We start from the raw sequence: 6,258 nt of genomic DNA on the forward strand, positions 1-6,258 counted from the left end.
CAGATATGAGGAATGAGACCGTGTCTGCCGATCCACGATGCTCTTGCTTCATGAACCAACAGGAGAGTGTCAAGCCTCGTTGGCAGGAGGATCTTGCCACGACGTGTCGGAATGTTTGGCCGATTGCGTTCGCGTGATGAGTGTTTGGCCTCGTGTCAGAGGACACCGGCCAGAGCATCCGCACCGCCAAACAAAATCAACGCCGCCACGTATACGAGATGGGCAACAATCACCAAAGCTCCGCACAGATAGCTTCAGGGATTCATTGCTGGACCGCCGACTGTTAATCGTAGCTGCTATTCCAAAGCAGTCTCCCATCCAAGTGCTGGTGCGCATCGGGCTGTACTTACCTTCCTCTCGTCTAATGTATGGCAAGATGCTTCAGGGTGCTGAATGCCATCGTCAAAGTGTACCGCTGGCCATGACGAGAGGGGCTTCGGCAGGGGGACAGAGAGAGAGAGAGCGTTCGTCGAGTTGTAATGTTACTCCGCTGAAGGAGCTCAGACCACAGTAACTTTGCGGTGCGGTCCGTAGCTTGGGTCGCATGGCCACAGTCGCACTACCCTGGCATGCCTTTAATGCACTCCATCGTGGCTCTATGAATCTCTGCGCGTCTTTATGTTTTTCTGTGCGTCTCTATGTTTATCTAGGGGTGGCTATGTACGTATGTCTATGTGTAGCTAGGGGGCTATATGTGTGCCTATGTGTATCTCTGGGTCTCTATATGTCAATATGTGTATCTGTGGGTCTCTATGTGTCTCTGTGTATCTATGCGTCTCTATGAGTATTTATGCGTCTCTATGTGTATCTTTGGGTCTCTGCGTCTCTGTGCGTCTATATGTGTCTCTCTGTATCTCTACGCGTCTCTAAGGGCTTTACTACATGGTCCAGGGTTTGGATTTCATGGCCGCAGTCGCGCTCTAGTGACTTGCGTCTTTAATTCCCCAATCACGAAGGAGGGTAGCGCATCGGCCTGTCGATGCAACCATGCGGTTGGATGTCTCCACCACCGGTGTCTCCGAGGAGGAGGGGGCGGAGGAACGTCGGAGCCAGGAGATGCGACGACGTCTGGAGCTCGACTGAGGAGTTCATTAGCACGGTTGGCTACGTGCGGTGCGAAGGAAGTTCGACATGCGAGCGTATTGTGGACGATTGCGTTGCTCCGCTCTGTTTCACACAGCAGCAGCGTCCTTGCGGATCTGGGTGTTGAGATTCTCTAGGTTGGTGACAGCGCGCCTGGTTGGGGGGAGCTGATGATGTCGCGTGCGTTCGGGGTGACGTGGTCGCGCGCGTGCGTGTGTGTGTACATGTGTGTGTGTGTACACCTGTGTGTATACACCTGTGTGTGTGTGTGTGTGTCTATGGTGCCCCGTGGGGAGCGGTAGTGTTGGTGGTTAGCGCGCTGCGCTACGAACCCGGCGGCCCCGAGTTCGATTCCCACTCACGGCCACCTACATCAGTGGCGATTATCTGAATCGGTACCTGGGCCTCCCCGAGGTCGACTCACCCTCAAATGAGTACCAAGTACGATGTGTAAAAGCACTGCCACTCGGGAGACAAAGGCGGCCGGGGGTGATTGTTGGCCACCCACCCCTCGTGTGTCGTGTCGGCCTTCATAGGTGCTCGTTAACAGCACTTCCCCCAGCAGTCTAAGGTTACACGGGGGGTCTTTGTCTTTGATATGATGTCCGAGTGATGTGCCCTCTTGCACGCCGGGTGACCTCGTTTCACTCGAGTTTCCTCCTCCTCCCACACCACGACAAATGAATTGGACAAACATTCCACTGATTGCCTCCTCTTTGAAACGTGTCTTGAGACGCGTAGCATTTACACACCAAAAATGCCATTTGTGGCTAATTACGTCATATTCAGTGGACGAGTGTATTTGCTTAACCGGGCGGGAAGTCACGATACTAGGATACAGTTCCGTTGGAAATATTGGGTAGATGGCTCGGTAGGTCGGTGGCAGTAGGGTGATGGGTGGGTATTGTGGTTAGGTAGTTGATGGTCTGGCGTGTGACCTAATGTGTGAATACGTCATGTGGTGTTGTGGCTGCGTTGGTGGTGGGTCCGCAGCAGGGAAGGCGAGATGTTAACTACTTCGCCTGGCATGCAGGCGGTTCGATACCAACCCCGACGCCTGCTTTATATTTGGAGTTTGCGTGTCTCTCTCCCCGTGGTCGAGTGCCATTTTCTCAGGGTCCTGCGGTTTTTCCCTCCTTTTGAAAACACGCGTTTATATTTCCACGTGATGAGCGACTTGGTTGAGCTATCATTTGTGGCCAGGTCGCGTCTGAAAAAGACCGACATGGCCCAGTGGGCTTTACCTGGTAAAATAAAGCAAATGTCGTTTAGTTTCAGTTCGCTGAGTTTACATCACCTCGTCCCCCATCCTCCATCGACCCCGTGTGTGCGCGTATGCTGTGTGGGTGTGCACGCTTGCAAAACTACCGATTGGCACGGTTGACTACGTACGGCGCGCAAGAAGTCCAACGTACGTACATTACAAACGTGGACCCCCCCTTTTGCTGGCTTGCATCCGATCCACCCTGGACTTAAACAACCAGGATCGTGCGAGGAGCTCGGCGTTCCTTGACTGGTCTCAACAAAGTCCCATCGGTGAGCTCGTCCGGCAGGCGAGGCTGCGTTTGGCTGGGTCACGTAGCCCGCATGCCACGGCCACCGCATGCCCAAGCAGTTTTTGTTTGGCCGGAAAGAGGGGCGGTGGCGGGGTGGGGGGACTTAACGGACGGGCCACGGGCTAGAGAAGAGATGGAATGATGCGGTACGAGAGGATATGGGGCCGAGTGGACTTGCCACTGACCGGTACCAGCGGAGTCAAGATCGGCCGCTGTGGAGGAGGCTCGTGAAGGGCGCTGCTCGACCGTGGGAGGCAGCCGCCCTCAAACAACAACGAGGGGCAGAGGAGCGACGCTCACAACAACGAGCGGGTGTATAAAGTGCAACAAGTTAGCAGAGTAGGAAGTACAGCTGGTGCCTCTGCCAGCTTCCTCAGTCAGCCCATGGCACCTTAGTCTGTGCCGTGACCTCCTGTTAGCTGAGCCTTCGACACTTCACGTTACCTTAAAGTGCACCTAGCCTGGCACAGGAGCTGTAGTGACGTGACCACCCATGACTTGCGAATGGCGGCTGATGTTGTGTTGATGGGGAGCTGTGGCGCAGCGGTTAGCACACTACGAACGAACCCCGGTTAACCGAAGTTCGGTTCCCACTCACGATCAAACTCAGTGGCGAAATGTCTGCAGCGGTCCTAGGCCTGCCCTAGGTCGACTCAGCCTCAAATTAGTACCTGTTGGAGGGTGTGTAAACATAGCCACTAGGGAGATAAAGGCGGCCCGGCGTGGTGCTGACCACCCGCTCGTGTACCGTGTCGGCCTTCATAGGTGCTCGCGAACAGCAATTGCCCCAACAGTCTGTTATTATTCATAATAAAGGTTTTTGGGTTAGATCGCGCTATTTATAAATGTGTCGTAACCCTCCACCACCCGACACGGCCAATCAGCAAAAAAAGTGTCACGTTGACAAAAGACAAATAATTCACTACTTTAGCCCACCGGTGTGGTGAAGAGTGAATCCACAACATTTACAGTTTGAGTACGACGTTTCGCTGGTAAATACATCAAGCATCATCGGGCAATTCGCCAGAATTCTTCAACACACCGGTGGGCTAAAGTAGTGAATTATTTGTCTTTTCGATCTTTTGTGAACGTGACACTTTTTTTGCTGATTGGCCGTGTCGGGTGGTGGAGGGTTACGACACATTTATAAATAACGCGATCTAACCCAAAAACCTTTATTATGAATAATATTGGTCGCGAAAGCCTACGTGTTAAACAGTCTGTTATTAAACGGGTGATATATTTGTCTTCGTGTGTTGCAAACACCCGTGCGTTATGCGTCTTTGGATCGTTCGGGGTTAGAAAGTAGAACTAAGTCACCTGCGACCTCATTTCGATTGCCTATACCACGTCTCAGGTCAGTGGCGAGTGACATCGCAAACAGTCCCGGGGCATCGCCTACATCATCGGTGGCCTTAATGCGAGCACCTCGTGCGGCGAATGTCTTTGTTGGCCACCAACAAACACATTTGCACGCGTTATCCCGCACCTCCGATGAGCACGGTTGGCTGAGTACGGTGCGAAAGAAGTTCAGCACACACACGTATAGACATCGGTACCGGGGAGGCGAAGGCGGCTGGGAGTGGTGCTGACCACTCCAACGCATCCTCGTGCGCTGGTTGCAGCTTAATTTGGTGGTCGCAAAACAGCGCTTGGTGAAGGCTGTCCCGTGGATCTTTGTCTTTGTGTGTTAGGCAGGGCGTCTCTCAACGTGGAGGAGGCGTCTTGCAGTCGTTCGTGAGCGCAGTTGGCTGACTCATTTAACCATGGAATGGCTCTGCTCTGAAGTTACTCATTCACGTTTACACATCGGATGCTCACAAATAGGTCATCAACAAAATAAAACAAGTGAATGCTCAACTAAACTATGCAACTTTTTAACTTTTTACCACTGAGTTATGTAGCTCTCTTACAGAAGCGACCTGGCCATCACAAATTATAGCTCAACGATGTGGCTTATCACGTGGACATATATAGTAGCCAAATAATTTAAACGCGCGATGTTGAATCTAAATGTGGAGGGGAAAAAAACCCCGCAGAACCCGGATAAAAATCCACGCGACCACAGGGTGAGAGAGAGAGAGAGCCATGCAAACTCCAAATATACAGCCGTCAGCATTTGGACTAAACCCACAACCACCTGCACACCGGGCGAGGTAGTTAACAGCCCCATGCGTTACCATACAACAAATCATACCCTAGATATATATTAAACACACGTATTAGAGTCATTTTTTAATCTACTGCTGGGTGAAGGCCTCCCCACGCCGTGTCTGTCATGGGGGTTGTTGGGCCATACCTCACCACGCTGGTCAGTCATGGGGGTTGTTGGGCCATACCTCACCACGCTGGTCAGTCATGGGGTTGTTGGGCCATACCTCACCACGCTGGTCAGTCATGGGGGTTGTTGGGCCATACCTCACCACGCTGGTCAGTCATGGGGGTTGTTGGGCCATACTTCACCACGCTGGTCAGTCATGGGGGTTGTTGGGCCATACCTCACCACGCTGGGCAGTCATGGGGGTTGTTGGGCCATACCTCACCACGCTGGTCAGTCATGGGGGTTGTTGGGCCATACCTCACCACGCTGGTCAGTCATGGGGGTTGTTGGGCCATACCTCACCACGCTGGTCAGTCATGGGGGTTGTTGGGCCATACTTCACCACGCTGGTCAGTCATGGGGGTTGTTGGGCCATACCTCACCACGCTGGTCAGTCATGGGGGTTGTTGGGCCATACCTCACCACGCTGGTCAGTCATGGGGGTTGTTGGGTCATACCTCACCACGCTGGTCAGTCATGGGGGTTGTTGGGCCATACCTCACCACGCTGGTTAGTGTAGGTTGATGGAGGGGTTGGGCGCCACTGATGTTAGCCGTAAATTTTTATTCGAATTCAGGTTACGGGGCTCACGGTGTAGTGAGCTAACCATTCCACCACCGCTCCCCCGTATTCAGATTATTCTTGATCGATCGAGGCGTTGTCCGCTAGAGGTCACTCTGTGGTGGAGACTTATTTTTAAAACGTCATTCCATGTCGGTGGGGCGAGCGTGAATGTCGGCGCAGTGGTGGGCACAATGCCGATAGCTTAACGAGCGCGGGGGGCAGGGGGCCGACGCTACGGGTTGGGGGGCCCCTTGATAACCACCATGAGATTCGTTTTCAGCAACAGTGTAAAAGAACAAGAAAAAAACATTTAAAACGCGGTTTAAATGTTTATATATTTTAATGAAAATGCTTTAATTTGCGCTCCACGTTTTACGTGAATGTAATTAGAGCAGTAACGTAATGTTGCAACGCGGTAGTACGGAGCTGTAGTGGCAGAGCGCCACCCCCCCCCCCCCCCCCCCACAGCGTTAAATGTTCGAGACCGTGAGCGTAACGGTGATGCTATTAGGGCAGAGAGGATCCGCGATGTTTAACAAGTGCGAGCGCGCGTGACAAATGCGCAATGTTGGGGCCCCACCTGACCCATTGCTGCACCCCCGCCCCCCGCCCCCGAGCTGAACGTAATGACGTCACAACGCCACTGTCACCACCGCGCTCTGTCAACACCGCCACTGCAGTTCGATTCCCGCTCGCGACTAACATCGCCGGCAGCGGGCGGTGCTATCAGAAACC

Source organism: Petromyzon marinus, chromosome 1 (genome assembly GCF_048934315.1).
Source record: "Petromyzon marinus isolate PM22_M1 ecotype Great Lakes invasive population chromosome 1, UKy_Petmar_22M1.pri1.0, whole genome shotgun sequence".
In the NCBI taxonomy this organism is placed as follows: domain Eukaryota; kingdom Metazoa; phylum Chordata; class Hyperoartia; order Petromyzontiformes; family Petromyzontidae; genus Petromyzon; species Petromyzon marinus.